The 22722-nt window shown below is 41.1% G+C and overlaps 2 protein-coding genes across 4 annotated transcripts in view; one reads left to right on the forward strand and one right to left on the reverse strand.

Moving 5' to 3' along the window:
* Window positions 1-22722, reverse strand: part of WDFY4 (WDFY family member 4) — a 4454583-nt gene that overhangs the window by 1413748 nt on the left and 3018113 nt on the right. The window lies entirely within an intron of this gene.
* The window catches only part of LRRC18 (leucine rich repeat containing 18), a 98883-nt gene continuing 77047 nt past the window's right edge, over window positions 887-22722 (forward strand). Inside the window, exon 1 of one of the 3 annotated variants that reach the window (XM_044056777.1) lies at window positions 887-1253. The gene's annotated coding sequence lies outside the window, so the exon portion shown is untranslated. Of the gene's footprint in view, window positions 1325-22722 lie in introns of all 3 variants that reach the window. The other 2 variants (XM_044056776.1, XM_044056778.1) reach the window with 2 other exon arrangements.

The raw sequence follows: 22722 nt of genomic DNA on the forward strand, positions 1-22722 counted from the left end.
GACCAGCTGCAGTAGACAGAGGGAAAGAAGCCCTCTGAAAGTCACCCCACCTCCACCCCAATCCTCAAAGCTGCGCATGTAACAAACTTTGTGCGGCTATACAACCTGCTGGTTAGATTAATACGCTTTGAATAAGAATACAAATAATGTACACCTGCACAAAATCCAGGATTTGCATCCTACAGCACAAGCATTCATACTGCATGACTCTGAACAGGTAATTTAACTGACTAATGATAAAAATTCACTCCTGAACAAGACTTTTGTAAGGAACAGTTACAAACATAAAACAGTAGTCATAAATATTCGGCATTACATTGCCTTAAACAAATACAGAAATATTAAGACATCCTGTCATTTTACTTTCATAGTCTTTTCACTTTCTGTGTTGTCATCAATGCTTATGCATGAATGATTTCTGAAAGTTACTGTAAGAATTCAGAATTCACGTAGTGCTCAGTCAAACAACATTTCTGTCTGACAATGAGCACATTTAGTGGATCTGAATACTTTATCAAATATTTTATTCTAATACACATATGGATCATTAAATGTGAAATTAGAAAAAAAGAGGCAAAGTTCCAATAAAGATATTGTCCTTTATATATGAAGTGTAGAAAGGCAGTCTCCAAAGAATGAAGCAGTAGTAGTGTCTGAATCCTCGGGCAGTAACTGCTGTTTAACTGTCGAAAATACAGGTTCCTAAGCCCCTGACTTAGAGGATGTGACCATACAGTTACAGGAAGTTATCAAATGACCACAGCATGCTACCAGCAACAATCCTGCAGCTTTCAATACTGTGCATTTAAAGGGAAGTGACCAGCTCTTTTACTAAGAACTATGTTAATGAGTTCCCAAGCCCATAGTCAATTGGTGCCTAGCAACAAATTTAAACAACCTGCCAGAACCAAGCAAACTGAAAGTTTACAAGAACTAACAAGCTTAGCTGTATTTCTGACTGCTTTATTTCTGCCATGTAGGAATGTATTTGGGATTTTCTTTTTCTGTCTTCTGAACAGCATTTTGCTTCTTTAACCAACACTTTACCAACTAACAGCAAATGGGCTTGAATTGCACTCTGTTTTCTGTTTACACAATCATCAGGAGGAACCAATTCATTATTTAGAAGACACAGAGATGGACGATGACTAATAACAGCTAGAATAAGAGAATGTTTTCATTAACAACAAGGAAACAAGCACACTGTTCCACTTTCTTTCTGCAAGCACCTGCATTCCCTCAGTCAACAGATGGTAGGTAACAGAGGGAAATGAGCTTTTTAAAACCGTATTGAAACTTAATGGGTACCAAACAAGTGAAAGGTGTAAGTATGTTTATTCTTGGTTATAGAATGCATGCCATTATTTTAGATTAAGTTATTTATTTAGTTTTATCCAGGATAGTCAATCTAAGGTGTGCCTTCCACATTTCACATGTATGTTGTATTACACATAAAACTGAGATGAACTGATGCTAAGAAGATCTGTACTACATTATGGACTACTTATGAGCCGTGAAGTATAATGAGATTCCAATATCTATTCAGAATTTAATTTCTATATAATCAAAATCATGCTAAGGCCACACTAAAGTATGACACAGTTTTTTTTAGTTTGCAATTTAAGTTATTTTATATAAGTCCACTTCTGTTTACATAAGAATGGATAAGCTGTGAATTCTAGTGAGCTGCTGACTTGAGAATACTCATTCTAATGAGGACGTTTTATGTGATGTCTGGCATAACTTTAAGTTTATAATGAAATGACATATCATATATGTGGCAAATATGAGAAATCATGTACATCACACATGTACATAACAATAACTTGTTCTAGTTGAGAAAAAACAGTAAAATGCACTGTCATGATCTTATTATCTAAAATTCTGACAAGTCTTCATTGCTAAACACTCAAGCAACTTGAAGACATAAAAGCAGATCAGTTACACAAAAATTTAGTCTAACCATTTTAATCCACTTTTGCAATGTGTGTTTGTTGAAAAGCAGAGTTCTATATCATTGTACTTTTCATTTAATTTATTGGTTTTAATAAAAAAATAAAGAATTTCCTTCTAAGTTAAAACATTTCAGATTTACAAATTCATATGTGTAGAACATAACCAATTTTGAGTGCAGCCGCGGTGGTGCAGGGGTTAGCGTTGCCACCTCACAGCAAGAGGTTCTCCAGTTCGATTCTCGCTGGGGTGCCTTCTGTGCGGAGTCTGCATGTCTTCCCTGTGGTTGCATGGGTTTCCTCCGGGTGCACCGGTTGCCTTCCACATCCCAAAGACATGCAGTAGGTGGATTGGACACTCTAAATTGGCCCTAGGAGAGTGTGTGCATGTGTGCCTTCTGTGGAAGCTTGGGCACCGGGCTGGCAACTGGACACCGTAAAACTCCACTGCCAATCATGAGCGGACAGATGATCCGCTGTGGCGACCCCTAACTGGGAAAAGCTGAAAGAAGAAGAAGAACATAACCAATTTTGAGATTAAAAAAACAATATAATAACATATTAACACTTACAAAAATACATATATTCCAAAATTATTAATAGACAGTACAAAACTTTGTTATATACTGTTTATTAATAAACAGTATACAAGGAGGTTTTACATGCCTAATCACTGTACTTTTAACCATGTTTGCACTGTCAGCCTACTCCCATTTTCTTTCAATGTTATTGTGCTCTGAAAATCCTGGAAATCCCCTCATCCTGCTTCATAAGCAGGGGGTACAGTATGCTTCCAAACATTTACATTCTCATGTTAAAAATATCACTAGTATTGCAAAATTGTCAATATAATCTGTGAAATTCAAGAGGTAATATACTGTAGGACTCCAAAACGATGGCATGAGCACTGAAAATTACATAAAAATCCTGTCTAATTTTCAAAAGTTTAGGGCAAGCAAGAAATGGTTCTTCCAAAAAAAAAGCTAAGGGCATGTTTTCTTTCACTGCCAAGGTGTCAGCATTTTTTTTGTCTGGACTGATTCTGAATTCTACTCGAACTTAATTCTTTTAGGAGTGAACTCCATATGCAGTAAAATATTCTGCAATGTTCAATTTGCATTCTGCATAACTCCATGAAAATAACAATGGATCTTAAACATTTCTAATTTCAACAAATACACCACTGCACAGCAGAAACCAAAAAAGCAGAACAATTCCTACAGATGCTTTTCCAAATTTCCCAAATAATGATTTTAAACATACAGCAAATGAACCAGCATGCAAGCTTCTTAACAGCCTCCTTGACAGGCTTATTTACAGCTTGCAGAATTAACATACTGAGATGCTGGATTTCTGATAATGTACATATCCCTCTAGCTTCTCTTGATGAAAAAGAAAAACAAGATTCCTCTACAATGATCTCTAGCAGTCTACAATTTTGGTCTAGACCAGCACGACTCTATCATCTTTCTTGGCCTTACTCATAGGCTCCCACTGTCTCACTTGGAGTAGTGCCTCATATCATCCTGTGGGGCTCTGGAAGGTGGGGGTGGCAGGATTTCTCCTTTGCAGTAGAAGGACTTGCTGGTAACGGCATCTTATTTCCAAGAACCGGGACATAATAATCCTTTACCAGTAGGCCATCATATGACTGTTGAACAGTTTCTTATATGTACCTAATGCCCCCTTCAAGTATAACCACAGACTCCAGAGAATATGAACTTGATTTTTATATGTATTAAACATACTTGCACATATACACTGTCTGCCATTATGACATGCTACAGTCACAGCCCTTTTGTTCTCCTAGCCAATCCTAGGCTCTTGAATGAGTCAATTCTATTGCAGGAGTCCCCTTGCAGCCTCCCTCAAGACAGGCTAAAAGTCAATGTCCAGTTACTCCCATAACTTAGAACAAAGTCCAAAAACCAAAGGAAACAATCTAGAACGATGGACTAATTTGTTGAAAATTCACTTATTGGGCGTTTTTGTCAATGGTACAAATGACTTCTTCAGAATAAAGCAAATAAAATCAACAAGGTATTTATACACACTTACTCACATCAGACAATGTTAATTAACTAATGATAGTCACACTGCCCTGTCTTAAAAAGACACACACAGTTTTTAAGTTACTTGTAAATACCAGGCATTTATACCTTTTTTAACATAAATAAAACAAAAAAATGTCAATAACCATAGACTTCATAAAACAAATACCAAAGTTGTTTTATCTTTTATTAAAAAGCAGACTCTGCTTTCAATTTGAAAACACAATTAATAGAAATCATGTCATTGAGACCTGGAGAGGGGGGGGGGGGTTGCTGCATTATATTTTAAGTGCCATTTAAGTTCTTTGTATTGCAAAAATAAAGCTGAATGCTCCCTCTTGGTCCCATGTCAACTCTGTCCATTGCCATATATTTAAAATGATGCTCTGGGTGGTCCTTAATGTGTTTTGCTAATGCATTCTTTTCATCTAATTACGAAATGCCATACTGATGCTGATATACTCTCTTTCTAAATGCTCCCTTGGTCTTGCCAATATAGAACATTTTGCATATTTGGCATACAGCCATATATACCACCCCAGAGGTAAAACAGTAACTTTTAATAAAAGTATCCACATATTCCCCTGTACCTATTCTAACACCTTCACCTTCTAAAACAAATCTGCATTGGTGGCATCTCCCACATTTATGCATACCTCTTTCTATGTTTCTAACACACCTTCTTTCCAACAGATTTTTAAAGCAAAGATATTTTTTGTAGACTTCTTCTTCTTTCGGCTTTTCCCGGTTAGGGGTCGCCACAGTGGAACTCTGGTCCGCTAATGATTGGCAGTAGATTTTTCCGATGTCGAGGTGCCAGCTCGGCACCCAACCTTCGACGAAGGCATGCCCTACGCATGTCTTTTGAACGCCACTCGACTGCGGGGAGGACATAAAAAAAAAAAAAAAAAAAAAAAAAAAAAGATATTTTTTGTAGACTATGGTTGGTCCCCCCCACCACTTTTGACTTGATGTCATGGTGAACTGAAAACATGTTCCAATTGTGACTAATGAAATCTTTTACCTCATAGAAACAAAGATTGTATGGTAAGACAAAAGCCCCTTTGTAGGGTGTCCATTTCTCATCAATAGAATTCTCATTTAACTGTATGTTGGGAAGTCTCTCTGAGATACCTAACAAAGGTTTAAAAATTCCATCCCTTCTTTTATTTTTTTCTTATTATTTTTCATTTTAAATATATGGCAATGGACAGAGTTGACATGGGACCAAGAGGGAGGCATTCAGATTTATTTTTGCAATACAAAGAACTTAAATGGCAATAAATACCCTGTTGATTTTATTTGCTTTATTCTGAAGAAGTCATTTGTACCATTGACGAAAGCGCTCAATAAGTGAATTCAATAAATTAGTCCATTGTTCTGGATTGTTTCCTTTGGTTTTTGGACTTTGTTCTTAGTTTGGTGAGTTAATTCATGACTGTTGTTACACCCATAACTCGATTTGCTCCTACCAGCCCCAGATTTAGTTCTCAATCTTGAGTCAATGTCATCATCACTAAAGTCAGAGTTGTGTTCATTTGTGCCTCAGAGCCTGCCTGGCTACCTACACATAAACAAGAAAAATAAAACATAACAGCCCTACTGAAATTTTATGTATACTGGACTTTTGTAGATGCAGCATCTTGGACCTAATTACAATAAACCTCAATTGCCATTTTTGTGTCCATGCTCATGCTGTTAATCTACCCAAGATCTTAAAGTTATTCCACCATTTCTCACACTGCCAATTTTTCATTGGCAGAGAAATTTAATTTGTTCTCCAGCCTTAGTGTTACGACTCATATACTGAATATACATATAAAAATAATTTGGCACCCAGAAATTACTGCTGGTTACTCTCCCTTTTTTGGACATGTACTTCACTACCATGCAATGCATCCTGCCCATCACCCATTTTCCACAATAACTAATTATTTAGAACTGAGACAAAGCCCTTTCTAAATTCCAGGTAAGACTACACATGCATATGACCCCCTGTCTATCCACTAGGCATTCAGTTCAGTTAGTCAGGAATTGTCGGTAATGAATCCAAACCTACTACTGTTCTATAGGCTACTGTTCTCCACAGAATTACTTAACTTTCCCTCAACATTTTCTACATCATGTTTTTGACCACTGAGGTCAGGCTAACTTACCTGTAGCGGCCTGAGATACTTCTAGACTATTATTTATGCAGTGACTTAACTGTGGCACACTTTAAATCCTTTGGAACTACCTTATCTTTCTATCTTTCAGGGATCTATTAAAAAGACGTGACACCAATGCAGCGTAGCCTCAGTTTGCCATTTATGTATCCTTCTGGAAGGTCACCTGGCCTCTGTAACTTATCCTTCTTACTGCAAAAATTTCTCTACTTTTCCATTTTTTTCAGCTTCCCATCAATTTCATTGTCCCTTTAAATCCCTTTCTACTCATCAATTTGATATCCATCCTTAGTTTCCTTCTAGAACACTGAGGAGAAAAGAAATGTGGTTACAACTGCCTATTTGCTTTACTCACTCATTCTCTTTCCTGCCTGATTTCTATTAAACAGTTAAAGAAAATCTTCTTTGGACTTTTAAAGCCAATTAGCTAGTTTCTTTCCTTCTCTGACTTACCTGCTCTCTACATAATTTTATCTAAACTGCTCTCCTTTCTCTTCCACATTTGGTGTAATGGTAAAGAGATGTATTAGTACTGTGAGAAAGACAAAAGTCATGCTGTGATGGGAACAGAATGTTATTAGAGAGTAAGTGGTTGAGTAATTGGAAGTGTATACATGTTTCCAAGATCTTGGATAATAGTGAGAGGACAGCAATAGGCCTAAAGTTATTCACTGCTGTAGATGGTTCACCTTTGTGCAACAAAAGATGCATGAGTGTTTCCAGCATTGTGAAAGTGACATCCATGTATAGATCTATTGTAGATCTATTGATGAGGATAGATATGGGAGAGGCAATGATATCAGTTGCAATTTTAAGGTACTCAGAGAAGATGGAGAGGGGCTACACAGGTTGGCTTCAGTCTGGATTGATATATATATATATATATATATATATATATATATATATATATATGGGTCTACTTCTAATGCCCGAAACGCCGATTCGCCGACAGGGAAATGACCGACGCCAGAAACCCGACAACACACAAACCCGACAACGCGAAACACGAACACCATAACACCGACACACTACGTCAACACCACAGTACACTACAACACATATCCACTAGCCCTAACCCAAACCCTAACCCTAAGGTCCGACACACTCATCCTACCTGCACCTAACCCTAACTCACTTACACCCCAAACCCCAAGCTCGACACTACACACACTCCTACCTGCACCTAACCTAACTCACTTACACACCCCAAACCCCAAGCTCCGACACTGCAACACCTCTACCTGCACCCTAACCCTAACTCACTTACACACCCCAAACCCCAAGCTCCGACACTCCCTACCTGCACCTAACCTAACTCACTTACACACCCCAAAAGCTCGACACTACAGCACACTCACCTATCACACACCTAACCCTACATCCCTGAGTATTGCACCCTCACTATCGCATACTTACCAGGTCGCTTACACATTCCCTTGTCGGTCTTCCGTCTGTCGGGATTCGCGAGTCGGTCAACTCGTTGTCGGGTTTCTGGCGGGTCATTTCCCTGTCGGCATTAGAAGACCCATATATATATATGTGTGTGTGTGTGTGTGTGTGTGTGTGTTTTGGCAGTAGGAATAGGGTGGGTGAAGTACTGATTTTTTTGGGAGTGTCAGTTTGCTGGATGTTAAGATGAATATGGGTCATGGTTAGATAAAGAGGTGGCAAAGTTGATAAAGTGGGAGTTAGACGGGCAGGCAGCATGGTAGGCTGGTTGATGGGATGTGCATAGAGTTTGTTTGCCAGGCTTAAAAAGCTGAGACAGGCCAGACCAGAATGTTTTGGGTAAGCTAGAGTGGAGATTTTGGTGGTTAGTGAAAGTTTTTTTTTCCAAGAATGATTTGGGTTTTAGTGGTATTTCTAAGAGTTCAGTAGGTCTGGAGAAAAGAAAGGGATTTGTTGTTTTTTCACAGAAAACATACTTTATCACAATGTTTAATGATTTGTTTGGTGGAGGCAGTCAGTCAGGGCAGAGTTGGATTTGACTCTTTTCCATATGAGTGGTGCTGGTGTGTTTAGAATTTTTAGAAAAGTGCGGTTGAAATGCAATACAGCATCAATGAGGGGAAGAGTTTTTAGAATATTCATGTTGTAGACACACAAAGTTTCACGGAATTGATCTTTGTTGAACTTTCAGTGGTTTCTTATATAGTTGTATTTAAGTCTTGGAAAGCATCAATGTGTGACAAAAGTGAAGTGGTGTTTCCTTAGGCAATCTGAAAAATGCCTGATTGGGTAATATTGTTGGGGCTATTTGTTAGAATTCAGCCAGTGGTGGTTTTTAAGCCTGAGGATTTGTTAATTCTCATAGGGATATTTATGACTTGAATAAAGTTACACAAAACTACAGAAAGTAGGAATAATATTTGGTATAGCAGATGAGGTATATGGGTTGCAAGTGGCCCATTTAATATTAGTGCTCCTAATATGATGGTTTCATAGGAATTGTTTTGAGAAAGCCCTAGAAAAAATATTCTCTATTACTGGAATTTGCTAGTCTGGTTGGGTGGTATAAAGAAGGCAATCATGCAAATGGTTTTGTTAGTTACTGAGTTTCGGAATTTATCCTATAATTTCAGAGGTATCAAAATGTGAGGTTACCAGGGAGGGGTGGATCCGAAAGTGGTTTGCAAACAATATAACCACATGACCACCTGCATGCTTGGATGGGCGGTCTACTTAAAGGAAATTGCAGATGGGATAATATTTCTTCATTAAGAGTGGATGATTTTAATCAGGTTTCTGTTACTATGGGAATATCTGGTGAATTGTAAAATATCCAGACATGTAGGGTGAGACTTTGTTATATATGCTACAAATATTGAGACCTGGTAGTTAATTTTGGTAGTGGGTATAAGGGTTAGGTGGTATATGAAGACCAAGGTTGACGTGAATATCGACATTTGTCAGAAGTAGCAGGGAGTCAGGAAATGTGCAGGAATAGTGGTACACTGTTTTTTTTTGTACAGATATGGAGGAGGACTGGGTGGTATGTTGTTTATTAAGTGTCTGTGATGAATGAAGTAGTGAAAATAAGTGTTGAAGGGGGCTGAAGACATGAATGTGTGTGGACTGAGGGGCCTATGTGGCAGGAGAATGAGAGTTAGTATTGTGGTCAGCTGATGGGGTGTTATTCGATGATAGTACAGTATGGATAGCTGGGTTAAGAGTAAAGAGATGGGTATAAGGAGGAATGTTTTACAGAGAGACTAGTTAGTGAGGGTAAAAGTTTCCTGGAGTTACAATAATGCAGAGGTGACTGTAGGAAGGAGTAGCACTGTTGAGAAGAAGATTGTATGTGAATGAGAGGTGACTGTAGGAAGGAGTAGATTTGGGGAGAAGGAAGTATTTGAAGGGGATGAAAATATAGGGTGCTGGTTGGCACTTTTACATGATAGGTGGCAATTTGAAATAGGATGTTAAAAATGTCTGAATAAAGACGTTTTGTTAGTCTGTGATAATGCATTAAATCTTTCTACGAATCTCTGGCAAGTACTCACTCTACTGCAGAATGTCAGAAGTGCTATTTATAGCAGTAATTTCTGTTTTATAGAAATTCTATACCAAGAGACTGGAAAGCAACACAGCATAGGATGCCATGCTAAATATTCATATGCAGAAAAAAGCGGACCTCTTTTTTGTGGTTCTTTTCTCTCTCTCCATCCCAACCCAAGTTTTCTCATATGTGACAGCATGCCCTACTAATATTTAAAAATGATCAATGTATATTAAACAGTTTATTGTATGACTGCTGCTGTCTTGTTAAAAAAAAAACAGTTGGAATATTCCTGCCGAAGTCTTTTGAAAAAAAGGCTGTGCCCAGATAAATGTAATTTGTCAACAACATAAAGTAAAAGGACCCTTACAGGCATATATAATTTGACTGTAAGCTTCATAGCAAAATAAATCCTTTATAGTAACAGGTAAACAGCTGTACACAGGCTTCTTTCTTTCCTCTTCTATTTTCAAATTCAAATATTTAAAATGATAAATCAGAGAGGCACAGAAAGGCTTAGAAGAATAATGAGGATGCAATATCTGTGTGCTAGAAATACATACTCAAGATTATGCTACAGTTTGCATTCAATACAACCTTCAGTATTAGTGATATAATGCATTCTTGCTAACTCATGTTAATACTGCTTGATCCACTCAAAAGTGCAGACATGATTTTTTTGGAAATGTACACCAACCTGTACACCAAAACAGACAGACAGTGAGACCACTAATCCTGCTAAACAGTTTGATCTGCAGTTAAAAAAATCATGCCCTGGCTATCAGTTCACTTACCAGGAACCAGGCAAGGTGATAAAAATGACTGAAATATATCAGTTCACTCATTCTAGGATACTGAGTGTGGGTTTCTGCTGCAAACAGGGCATAATCCAGTTGTGGCCAGGGACTGATACCACAATCACGTGTGTTATTCATTTGGAAATGTGGGGGGAGCCCTCTGCTGCTGTCAAGATGAAACTATACCAGGATCCCCTGATAACCTCTTTGCTCCATCCAGCTGCTTACAATCAGGATTTTACATGGGGCTCCAGTGTGAAGGGGCAATTTAAAGAGGTGCTGATGGAAGACTGGCGATGAAGACTGAGGAATGGCTCTGGGACATAACTGATAGCAAACAGCTGTAGGGAACAAAAGGCAAATTTATGAGTCTTGACGGGGGGGGGGGGGTCATAACTGAAGGATTACAGCCACACTCTCTCTCAAAGTCCCATGAAAAGTAGCAACAACCAGCTAAAAAATCTGGACATCTAATTAGCATAACATTTGAATACCAAATAGCACATAACTCTTCCCCCTTCCAGTAGGAATACAAGACAGATACTACTCAGAAACACGTCTGAAAAACAGAGAATGACAAAATGATAGAAAAATATAAACATTATCAAAGAGTGTAAAATCGACAGAATTTAATGAACTGTATTGCAAAATTCTACCACACAAGCCCATTTATTTTTGCTTCAGAAAAAAAGGGAGTTATAAGACTTATGTCCTCTCTCTTTAAATTATTGTTGCCACTAGTACACTGGTCATGTAGTGTGGTTGTCTGTGGATTAAACAGCTTCAAAAATCATGTAATGAGGGAGATTCAGAAAATTGTGTGAAGGAGTAAATCAAGCTTGGAAATAGGGACAGACCTCCAAAAATAGGGACATCCTGTGCAAGGGTAAATCAGGTCTTAAAATAGGAACATCCCTCTAAAATTGGGACAGTTGAGAGGTCTGCATTCCTAAATTAAACCTTGCTAAATCTTTGTTTTATTTGGACATACTGTACTGCATAACCTAAAGTGTCACTTCCAGACTTCCTGATGCAAAGTGCATATACTCCTGAGAATATTCTACAAAATTAGTAAATCATACTGAAGGTTAAACTGTTTTTTTCCATCTAATATATTTTACTTACTACAAAATTATGTAATTATTGCAGCATTTTCCAATACCGAAAAAGGCATCATTCAGTTTGTTTAAAACACTATTAGTTTATACGCAACTGGTGAAATCATGTATAATGTTACCCATTATTAATTTCAAGTGTTTGAAAGAGTGCTGGTAGTGTGAAACTGTGAAAGAGTTCATCAGTTTACTCTACAAGTGTTAGGAATAATGGAGATGTAGGGTCCAACAGTGCCTGATTGAATACTGCCTTATCAAGGAATTCTTGCCAATACTCCATTACAGGTCATCAATCACTCAACCTTAAGACCACTTCCCAGAGTAAAACTTAAAAAATACTCCTTCTCTCTCCAGTCTGCTCAGTTTCTTTCTGCCTCTTATGAGTGGCTGTCATCACAGCATCCAATGCAATAGTCCTGGTCTAGAAATGTCCCTGGTCCACCTATGTCATTAATAAAAAAACTAAAACAATGCTCCCACAAACGTATTCCAGAACTTTTCTGTCAGATCTGAAAATAACTCAAGTTGTTATTACTGCAACACTTCTGCACACCCAGATATAAAAACTTTGGGGTGGGTTTGGCATAATGGTTAAGCTCTTTACCTTACAGACAGCCTAATACTCACCAATGAACAAGAATAAAGAATTAAAGTTCGTTTGGATCTACAGCTAGTGTAGACCATGTCACAACCACTATTAAATTCACAAGTACAAGTGGACTTTCATGGTATGGTAGAGAAGTTGGTGAAGGGAAATGTAAGAAAAAAAGTTATCTCTCTGAAGGAAAATCAGTAGTAAGTAAAATGTAAAACATAACCCATTATGAAATTACCTTTTAGTCTACTTTTTATTCATTGTGGTGTTTTTTTGGAGAAACAATATCTCCATGGAATTTAATAGACTTTACTTAAGATTCTATGATTTCTGCAGTACTTATCATCAAAAAATACAGTTGTGTACACTTACCATACATGTAGATGTTCGAGTGTATTCACTGTTGCAGTCATCACATTTGGGTTATCCCTGCTAGGGTAGCCCTCAGCCGGCCCGAATACCAGAGGCTTAGTATTTCTGCGTCGGTTGCTGTCACTTCAGGACTGATGTCAGGTCGTCAATAGTATAAAGTAAGGCAGCCAATGCCATTATATCAGTGTTTTCTTCCCCTAATAGCCAGGTTCTGGTGGAAGAACCCCACCAGTAGAAAGTAAATACCAGTATGTCCCTTGTAAGGAAAGAGAAGAAAAAAAAGGGGATGGAGGGAGGTAAACCAGGACTGCAACAGTGAATGTACTCAAACATCTATATTTATGGTAAGTGTATACAACTGTATTATGGTCTTCGTGTTTCACTGCTGCAGTCATCACATTTGGGTTGATTCCCAAAGCTGAGGAAATGGTTCGAGGCAGTCAAGGAAACTAGGGGCTGGCTAGGATGCCGTGCAAGACTGCAGAGGCAAACCCTGCCCCAGATTTGGAGAAGAGAGGCAGGTGGTAACGTCTGGTAAAAGTGTGAACAGATGTCCAGGTGGCAGCCTCCAGGATGTCCCTGGTGGGGACTCTTCTGAGGAAAGTTGCAGAGGTGGAGGCTGCTCTGGTGGAGTGAGTCCTGACCCCCTTGAGGGAGGATTTCCATGTTGTTTGTAGCAGAAATGGATGCAGTATGCTATGCATTTGAAAATGGTTTATTTGGAGATGGCTTTGCCTTCTGCCCCTGTAGCAAAGATAAGCGGCAATTGATCAGACTTTCTGAAGGATTTAGTCTTGTCTAGACAGAATCTGTGCACATCTAGGGAGTTCAGGATCCTTTCCCCCTTGTTCTGGAGATTAGGAAAAAAGGTGGGCAAATGAATGGACTGGTTGAGAGCCACACTGGACACCATCTTGGGCATGAAGGATGGGTTAGCCCTGAAAGGATACCCTGTCAGCATGGAAGATGATGAAGGGTTCCACAACCATGAGTGCTTGCAGCTCGGAGACTCTTCTGGCTGAAGTGATGGCCAGAAGGAAAACTGTCTTCCAGGAGAGAAATTTTAGCTCTGCAGAAGAAGCTGGTTCAAAGGGAGCCAGGGTGAGCTTTTCCAACACAAAGTTAAGGTCCCAAGCTGGGGTTGGTGCTCTTCTGAGTGGCCTCAGGTTGCTAACCCCCTCTTAGGAACTGTCTGATCTAGGGGTGGGAGAAAAGGGGCTGCTCAGTGGAAAAATTAGCAGAGATAGCAGAAGCATGAATTTTAATAGAGGAAAAAGAAAGGCCACTGTGTAGTAGGTCAGCTAAGTAATCCAGGATGAGAGGAAAGGAGGGCTGTTCCGTATTGGCTCCCTTAGCCTGACTCCAGGTGCAGAACCTTTTCCATTTGTCAGCATAAGACTTTCTAATGCTAGGGCATCTGGCCTCACGTACAACATCTAGAACCTATTTACTAAGGTTGGCAGATTGACTGGGGGTTAGGGAATAAGCCAAGCTGCCAAACTGAGTGTATGTAATTGGGGATGCATGAATTCCCCTTCCCTCTGGGTCAGGAAGTTTGCAATCTGAGAAAGATGCCATGGTGGCAGTGGGGACAGGCTGCACACCAAGGGGTACCAGTGCTGGCGAGGCCAGTCTGGAGCTATAAGAATTATCCTTGATTTTTCCTCCTTTATTTTGAACAGTACCCTGGGGATGAGAGGTAGTGGAGGAAAGGCATAGACCAATAGATTGACCCAGGGGAAGGACAGGTCATCCACTTTCCAAGCCATGCAGTAATGCTCCCTGGTGCAGAATTTGCTGAGCTGATGGTTAGTGTGGGAGGCAAGGAGGTCGACCTTCGGGGTTCCCCATTTCTGAGTTATTATGGTGAAGGTTCTTCTGTTGAGCTGCCACTCGTGTGGGTCCAGAAGATTTCTGCTTAATTGGTCTGCCAGAGAGTTGAGAGAACCTGGTAGGAATTGTGCTAACAGGTGGAGTTGCATGGCAGAGGCTGTGTGCCAAACGGTCATGGCCAGCCTGCATAGAGGGTAGGAGTGAGTCCCTCCCTGCTTGTTGATATACCACTTTACAGTGGTGTTGTCTGTTTTGATCAGGAGAGCCTCTGGGGAGAGAAGCGCATTGAAAGCTATCAAGGTGTGCTGGACAGTCATCATCTCTTTTTGGTTGATGTGCAGAGGGATTTGCTGTGGACTCCATTGACCCTGTATGCACCTGCCATCCAGGTGTGCACCCCAGGCATAGTCTGATGTGTCTGTGGTGAGGGTCTGGGTGGCAGCGCATGGTGAGAAAGGCAGTCCCTTGTTGTGGGAGCATTCTGTTGCCCATCAAAGAAAATCTTTTCTGAGGCAAGGAATTGTAGGTATAAGAGTCTTCAGGTCTTGAGAGTGTTGACACCAAAGGCTTTTTAGGTACCACTGAAGTTTCCTCATATGCAGTCTGGCATATGGAATGAGTAGTAAGCAAGATGCAATGAACCCCAGAGCTTGCAGGATCTTCCTTTGCAGACAGCTGGGGTCTTGTGGCTAGGTGAGAGAAGTAGGCTGTCAGGAAATTTTGCTTTTCTGGTGCAAGGAATGCTATCTGGGATGCTGTGTCCAGGCTTGCTCCCAGGAATATAATCCTTTGGGTGAGCACCTGTTTGGATTTCTTTTTGTTGATTGTGTACCCTAGGGAGGTTAGGAGGGACTTTACAAAGGCTAGGTGCTTGCGCAGCTTTTCCTAGCTGTCTGCCAGAATTAGCCAGTTGTCTAAGTATGGGTAAATCTGGATATTCCTTTGTCTGCAAAAGGCAATGGCCAGAGCCAGACATTTTGTGAAAACTCTGGGAGCAGTAGGTAAGCCAAAGGGAAGTGCAGAGAACTGAAAGTGCTGAGATCCTGCCCTGAAACTGAGATATTTCCTGCATGATTCCCTGATGAATATGGAGCTAGGCCTCTTTAAGATCTAGGGTGGCTAGCCAAGCATCCTTGGAGACCATGGGTAGCAGCTGCTGGAGGGTGAGCACTCTGAATTTTGGGATCAAGAGGGAGGTGTTTAGAATGGATAGATCGAGGATAGGGTGCCAGGTGCCCACTTTTCTGGGTACCATAAAAAGTCTGGAGTAGAAACCTTGGCCTCTCTGTTCTGCAGGAACGTACTCTACTGCCCTCATAGAGAGCTGGGAAAGGACTTGCTTTTGCACCTCTGCCTACTGGTTTGGAGGTAGACCTGGGAACCCTTTCGGGGTAGGTAGGGTGTGGAAAGAAAATTTGTATCCCTGGGACACTAAGTTGAGAACCCAGTGGTCGTTGGTAATGGTGGCCCAGGTGCTTGCGTGAAAGAAGAGTTTTCCTCCTAGAGATAAGTGAAAGTGGGCAGAGGGAGGGGTTGGGAGAGGTGAGTCACTGTGAGTTCTTACCATAAGAGGTGGCTTAGAACTCCCTGGTTTTGAAGTGGAGGTAGCCCACTGCTTAGATCTCTGCATTCCCTGTGGCTGCTGTCTGGGGGGGGGGGGTCTGGTTCCCCAGGGACTGGGCTGGGCTGGACTGGCTTAGTGGGAGCAGGAAAGGACCAGTGCTTGGTGGGACAATGCCTGCTGAACCTGGGTGGCTGGACCTGTAAGAAATCCTTAACTGTCTGCATAGATTTTGCTTTTTCTTCCATATTTTTAAGATCTCTTCTGCCTTAGTGCCAAATAAGTTGTCTTTGTGCAAGGGGGCATCCAACAATTTAGATTTGACATGGTCTGGCAAGGGCTGTTCCTTAAACCATGCATGCCTTCTAATGACAGATCCAGTGACTGCTCCCCTGCAAGAAGCTATCAAAACCACAGTGCAAGGTGTGTTTAGTTACTTGACTTGCAGAATACATTAACTCTTGTAGCTCTTTTGATTCTGCACAAGCAGGAAAGGAAGCCATTATTTGTTTGAGGAGTTCCAGGGTATGTTGATGACATTTTAGGAAGGAGGGTGTCAGGAGTCAAGCTGGATTCCAGGAAAACATCCTTCACAGCATACAGGACTGGAGGGATGGCCAAGGGTCTGTGCTGTGGAAGATCTAAGAATTCCCTGAGTCTCTTTTTAGACTAAGGGAAGTCCTGACTCTCCCATTGAAAATGCTCCCCTAAGGTATGAAGGGTTTCCCCAAAGGAAAAAATCCTCTGGGGGAGAGGTGGAAGGGATGGAATCCTCTGCATCAGAATCCTCATAAGTAGAGAGGGGCTGCATGTCTTCATATTCAGATGCATCAGAGACATCTGACTCTTGTTCAGACAAAACTACAGGGGACAAATCTCTTTTCCTTTTGGAGGGGGTAGCCTGGCTTCCCCTGATCAGCAAGATAAGGTCTTCCACCATTTTATGCATCTGAGACTGAGACAAGAAAGTAAGTGCCTGAGATTGGGTCGTCGGTTTCTTGTGTGTGGCTTGAACCCTGGGCCTAAGAAACTCGGTAGTTTTCGAAAGAATGGTAGTCACGAAAGAAGATGTCGGTTTGTGTCAAGAATCGGTAGTGAGAAGGACTTCCTCAGATGCCAGTGCCTGATCAGCGGCTCTGGACCCATCCAAGGTAGAGACGACTGCAGGATCCTTAGTCGAAGAAGAGTTTTGCGGCATACTGGACACCCGAAAGGGTCTCGTAGTGGCCTGTGAATCCAGAGAAGTGGGCATTAGGGGCTGTGAAAGCGCCTCACTGAGGACCGGAGAACTGATGACTAGCTTAAAGGAAGTGTCATTGGTAGGTTTGGACCTGTGCGGTCTGTCTCTGTCGTTATCTTTACGTTTTTTGAGAAGATCTGCTGTCGGAAGGCTTACCGAAGCCATATCGGAGTTCGAGGACTCCAATAGGGGCCTGACGATGGATAGTTCTGGCATTGAACAAAGCACAGAAGCAACTGTAGGAGATGTCCTGGTCTGGGCCTAAACAAGTGACGCAGTAAGAATGAAAGTCTCACTGTGGTATTTGCTTTCCACAGGCGAGACAATAACTTTTTCTGACATCGGTTAGTACAAGAAAAAAGGATCCCCAACGGGGTACTAAGCATTAGAAGACTTCAGCTTCAAATCGGTAGACGAAACTCAGGTAGCAGCTGACCGGCACTCATGCGAACTGCTTCTGCTTTGGGCTCCACGGCAAGAAAGAGTGATGTAATGGTGCCGCTGCCTTACTTTATACTACTGACAACCTGACGTCAGTCCTGAAGCGACAGCAACCGACGCAGAAATAATAAGCCTCTGGTATTCGGGCTGGCCGAGGGCTATCCTAGCAGGGACAACCCAAATGTGATGACTGCAACAGTGAAACATGAAGAACATCTGGACAATTATCATAAACAAAATTTGACTTGTGCAATCCATGCTGGCTTTTGAGCATTCTAAAAAAATAAAAAGTAAAGCTGCATGAACCTTTTTCAAAGTCTGACTCCCTGAACCTGTAAAGCTTAAAGGGAAGTTGCTACCTGTTTTTACTGGGAAGAACAAGAACACTAAAAATTGCATCTGTGATGAACCTCAAGTCACCTGGTTACCCCCACCAACCTGGATATGCACACTTACTCAGGATAAGTCTCGGATCCTGTGCATAGCTGAAATCATCTCCCACCCCAATCTGATGGTCTCAATTAACACATAATCTAAATCTTAACTGTAATATAAAATGCACATCACAACAAATGCAAATTGCTTAGCAGAACTCCATTCCTAACCTTAAACCTATTGCTGTAAAACTAATGGCTGGAGCAAGGGTTATGGTTAGGGTTTAATTCAAATCACAGAGCTGCTGAGTTAGGCTTGGGGATAAACGGGTAAAGGTTCTGGCTTAATTTAGATGTATTTCAAACTATATGACCTAGCTGTTGATCAGAAGCAGGGCTAAGGTTAAAGCTGGAGTTTAAGGCCATTATAGACACAAAGTGTTGTGTTTTTGGAAGAAACTGTGAGTGAAAATGTCAACTTATTTCAAGCATATCCCTACTTAAAAATAACCCTAGCCCTCACAATTAAGGCTATGTCTGCAGTTATCTAGCCACTGTCTAGTCTGTAACTGAATGTACATTTTTTCAGGCTTATCCATAAATAACATTTTAACACTAGCCCTCAAAGTTAGTGCTACTGATACAGCTGCAGTCACCATTATATGGATTTGGATGATTGACATAAGCTTACAGCTGTGTTATAACCAAAGATGTAGGTTAGTTTTACGCTTACTCTCAATCAAAAGCCTAATCCAGGCCCTCAGAATTATGATTCAGGTTAAAGCTCACTGAACTACAAAGTCTGGCGTATTCTAATGGAGGAAGTATGTGTGAAGATGCAGGCTTACTTCAGTTACCCTCTTAATCAGCAATTCAGCCTAACCCTCCTTAGGGTTAGGCTGAGGGTTAGTTATAACTGGACACTTGAGGGCTTGGTCCATTTTAGAGAAATGAAGATGCATGCTTATTAAAAGCATATACCTAATCAACAGCCTGATTATCCCTTAAGATTATACATATATGCAGTTATTTAACAGTATGAGGCTCACAAGCAGCCCCCATCTCTCCCATATTCACAATATATTTGAATTAATTTACCAGACAAGTGTTTTATATACCTTCTCACTACATGGCTTTTATGAATAGATGTGTATAGCTGGATACACTAACTCATCCAATGTAACTTTTCAAAATATTTTGCACATCACTGCAAATTTTTCTGCAGTGTAGCCCATGCTTTCTTCCATGTTTATTTCTTAATTTTTAAATTCCCCTTCACACACTGCACTTGCTGTGATTATTGGAGTGATATGACTGATTTTCTTTAGTCTCACAAATTAACTTTTTTTTTGTTTTTTTACAAACCACTACAAATAATACAGTAGTCCGTGCACACAATATTTGTCCCGCAACTGCCATTTTTTAAGTCACAAACAGCAGGGGCATGACAGGTTCTTCAGGATATAGTACAGTTTTGTACCTACCATAAATGTAGATGTTCGAAGATCCACATTGCTGCAGTCCTTACACTTAGGTAGTCCGCTGTCCTCGGTCGGCCCGAATATCAAAGTATTAGGCTGACGTCGGTCAAGGCGCATAAGACTGACATCAGGACGTCAGGGTACAAATGCGCATGACCGACGTCATATCCTCAGTCTTTTCTTGCCCCAGATGTCAGAAGACCCTAAAAGAAAGGTCAAAACCAAAAGACAGCAAACAACCAACCAACCACCCTTGCACTAATAATATGTACAATATATACAATATACACAATATTTACAACCCAACCCACACAACCGCCTCTAACTACAGAGGGAAGGAGGAGGGTAATTGGACTGCAGCAATGTGGATCTTCGAACATCTACATTTATGGTAGGTACAAAACTGTACTATGTTCTTCATCTCACATTGCTGCAGTCCTTACACTTGGGTAGAATCCCAAAGCAGAGGTAAGGGAGGATGGCAAAATTATAAAGCAGCAGGAGCTGCCAAAATGCCCTGTAAAATAGCAGTGGCAAAACCAGCCCTAGATTTAGAGTAAAGTGGAAGGTGATAATGCTTAGAGAAAGTATGCACTGAACTCCAAGTAGCTGCCTCCAAAATATCTTTAGTTGCCACCCCCCTTAAAAAAGCTGTCGAAGTGGCAGTAGCCCTAGTGGAATGAGGCCTAATCCCAGCTGGAATCTCCTTACCATGATGGGAATAACAGAAAGCAATGCAAAACCCAATCCACTTAGAAATAGTTTGTTTTAACACAGGCTTGCCCAGAGAACTCAAAGCAAAAGAAACAAATAACTGCTGAGACTGCCTGAACCCTTTAGTTCTGTTCAAATAATATCGCAACTGCCTGTGTACATCTAAAGTGTGCAAAATCTTTTCCCCTTTATTTTGGGGATTTGCATAGAAAGTAGGCAAATGAATAGTTTGGTTTAAAGCCACACTAGAAACCACTTTAGGCATAAAGGAAGGATTAGTACGCAAAGATACCCTATCCTTATGGAAAATTAAGAAAGGCTCAACCGCCATAAGGGCCTGTAATTCAGAAACCCTTCTTGCAGAGGTAATGGCCAACAAAAAAGCAGTCTTCCATGATAAATATTTCAACTCGGCAGTAGCTGCAGGCTCAAAAGGTTGTAGAGTGAGTTTCTCCAACACAAAATTGAGATCCCAAGCAGGCGTAGGAGCTCGTGGGGTCTTATATTCTTTGCCCCTCTAAGAAATTGCTTGAACAAAGGATGAGAAAACAATGGTGGGTCACAGTTATAGTGAGCAGAAATTGCTGCAGCATGAACCTTAATAGAAGAGAAGGACAAACCTTTGTCCAGTAACTCAGTAAGATATTGAAGAGCCACACTTAAATTAGGCTCAGAAACATCAAATTCCTTTGCTGTACTCCAAAATAAAAATCTCTTCCATTTATCTGCGTACACTTTCCTTGTAGTAGGCCTTCTGGCTCCCAAAATAACATTCAAAACTTGCTGTGGAAGTTGAGACCCTCCAGGGTTCAAAACAGAATATGCCAGGCTGTTAGGTGAAGAGAGTGAAGTTTGACATTGAGTAAATGACTGTTCTCCTGAGACAGCAGGTATGGAATCGAAGGCAAAGGCCATGGAGGCTCCCGTACCAGACTTCTCAGTAATGGGTACCAATGCTGTCGAGGCCAATCTGGAGCTATTAGAATCATCTTTGGCTTGTCCTGTCTGACCTTTAGGAGTACCTTTGGGAGGAGAGGCAGAGGTGGAAAGGCATACACATGAAGATTGCTCCAATTGAAAGAAAGAGCATCCACTTTCCAGGCTGTGGGATGAAACCTTTTTGTGCAAAACTTTGGCAGCTGGTAGTTTAGTGGAGAAGCGAACAGATCTATGTCTGGAGTTCCCCATGACACTGTCAATTTCTGAAATACATGAGGATCCAATTTCCACTGTGGGGATCCATAATTGCCTGCTCAACACATCTGCTAAGGAGTTCTGTGCTCCCGGCAGAAACCTTGCCTGAAGATTTAGCTGTAAACTGAGAGCAGTCTCCCACAAAATCATTGCTTGCCTGCATAGAGGATAAGAATGTGTTCCCCTTGCTTGTTGATGTACCACATGACAGTTGTGTTGTCTGTTAGAATCAACACCTGCCCTGGAAGAAGTAAATCCTTGAAAGCTATTAATGCAAATTGGACTGCTAACATCTCCTTCAAGTTGATATGTAGATGTTGTAGTCTGGCAGGCCACGTGTCTTGTATCCACTTTCCATTTAGATGAGCTCCCCAAGCTTTGTCTGAGGCATCTGTCGTTAGAATCTGACTCGCCTCTGGCCGGGTCACAGAGAGTCCCTTGTTTAGGTGACATTCCTGAGCCCACCAAAAAATTCCTTTTGAATGCAAGGTATTATCTGAATGGCAGTGTCCATATCCTGGCAGTGCTGTGTCCATACATTTTGAGATACCATTGTAGCTTCCTCATATGCAGTTTGGCATTGGGAAGCACCAGAATACAAGATGCCATGAACCCCAAGGCTTGAAGGACTGTCCTTGCAGTCAGCCTGGACTGATGAGACAATTGATGGAAGTAAAGGGAAAGATTCTTTTGTTTGTCTGGGGTCAAAAAGGCCATCTGGGATGCTGTATTCAGTCTTACACCCAGAAAGCACATGTCCTGAGAGGGTACTAGACTGGACTTTATTTCGTTCACAGAATACCCCAGGCATCTTAGCACTGCTATCACATATTGCAAATGATGAAGAAGTTCGTCCCTTCCTTGAGCCAGAATCAGGCAATCGTCCAAATAAGGATAGATCTGTATTCCTTTTAGCCTGAAGAAAGCTATCACTGGAGCCAGAACTTTCGTGAACACTCTGGGCGCAGTAGATAAGCCAAAGGGCAATGCAGAGAACTGATAATGAGAAGTCCCAGCCCGAAAACGCAGACACTTCCTGCAACTTAGTCTGATAGGAACATGAAGGTAAGCCTCCTTGAGATCCAGAGTTACCATCCAGTGATCTTTGCCCAGCAGAGGTAAAAGCTGTTGTAACGTCAACATTTTGAACTTGGGAATGTCCAGATAAGTGTTGAGGATAGATAAATCCAAAACTGGTCTCCACGTGTTCCCTTCTTTGGTACTAGGAACAGGCGAGAATAAAATCCTAGGCCCACTTCTGGCAGAGGGACCGGCTGTATGGCCCCTATCTGAAGTAGCAGAGAAATTTGTTTGTGAGCCTCTATTCTTTGCTGAGGA

This window comes from Protopterus annectens, chromosome 14.part0, assembly GCF_019279795.1.
Source record: "Protopterus annectens isolate FY-2018-M chromosome 14.part0, PAN1.0, whole genome shotgun sequence".
NCBI lineage: Eukaryota > Metazoa > Chordata > Ceratodontiformes > Protopteridae > Protopterus > Protopterus annectens.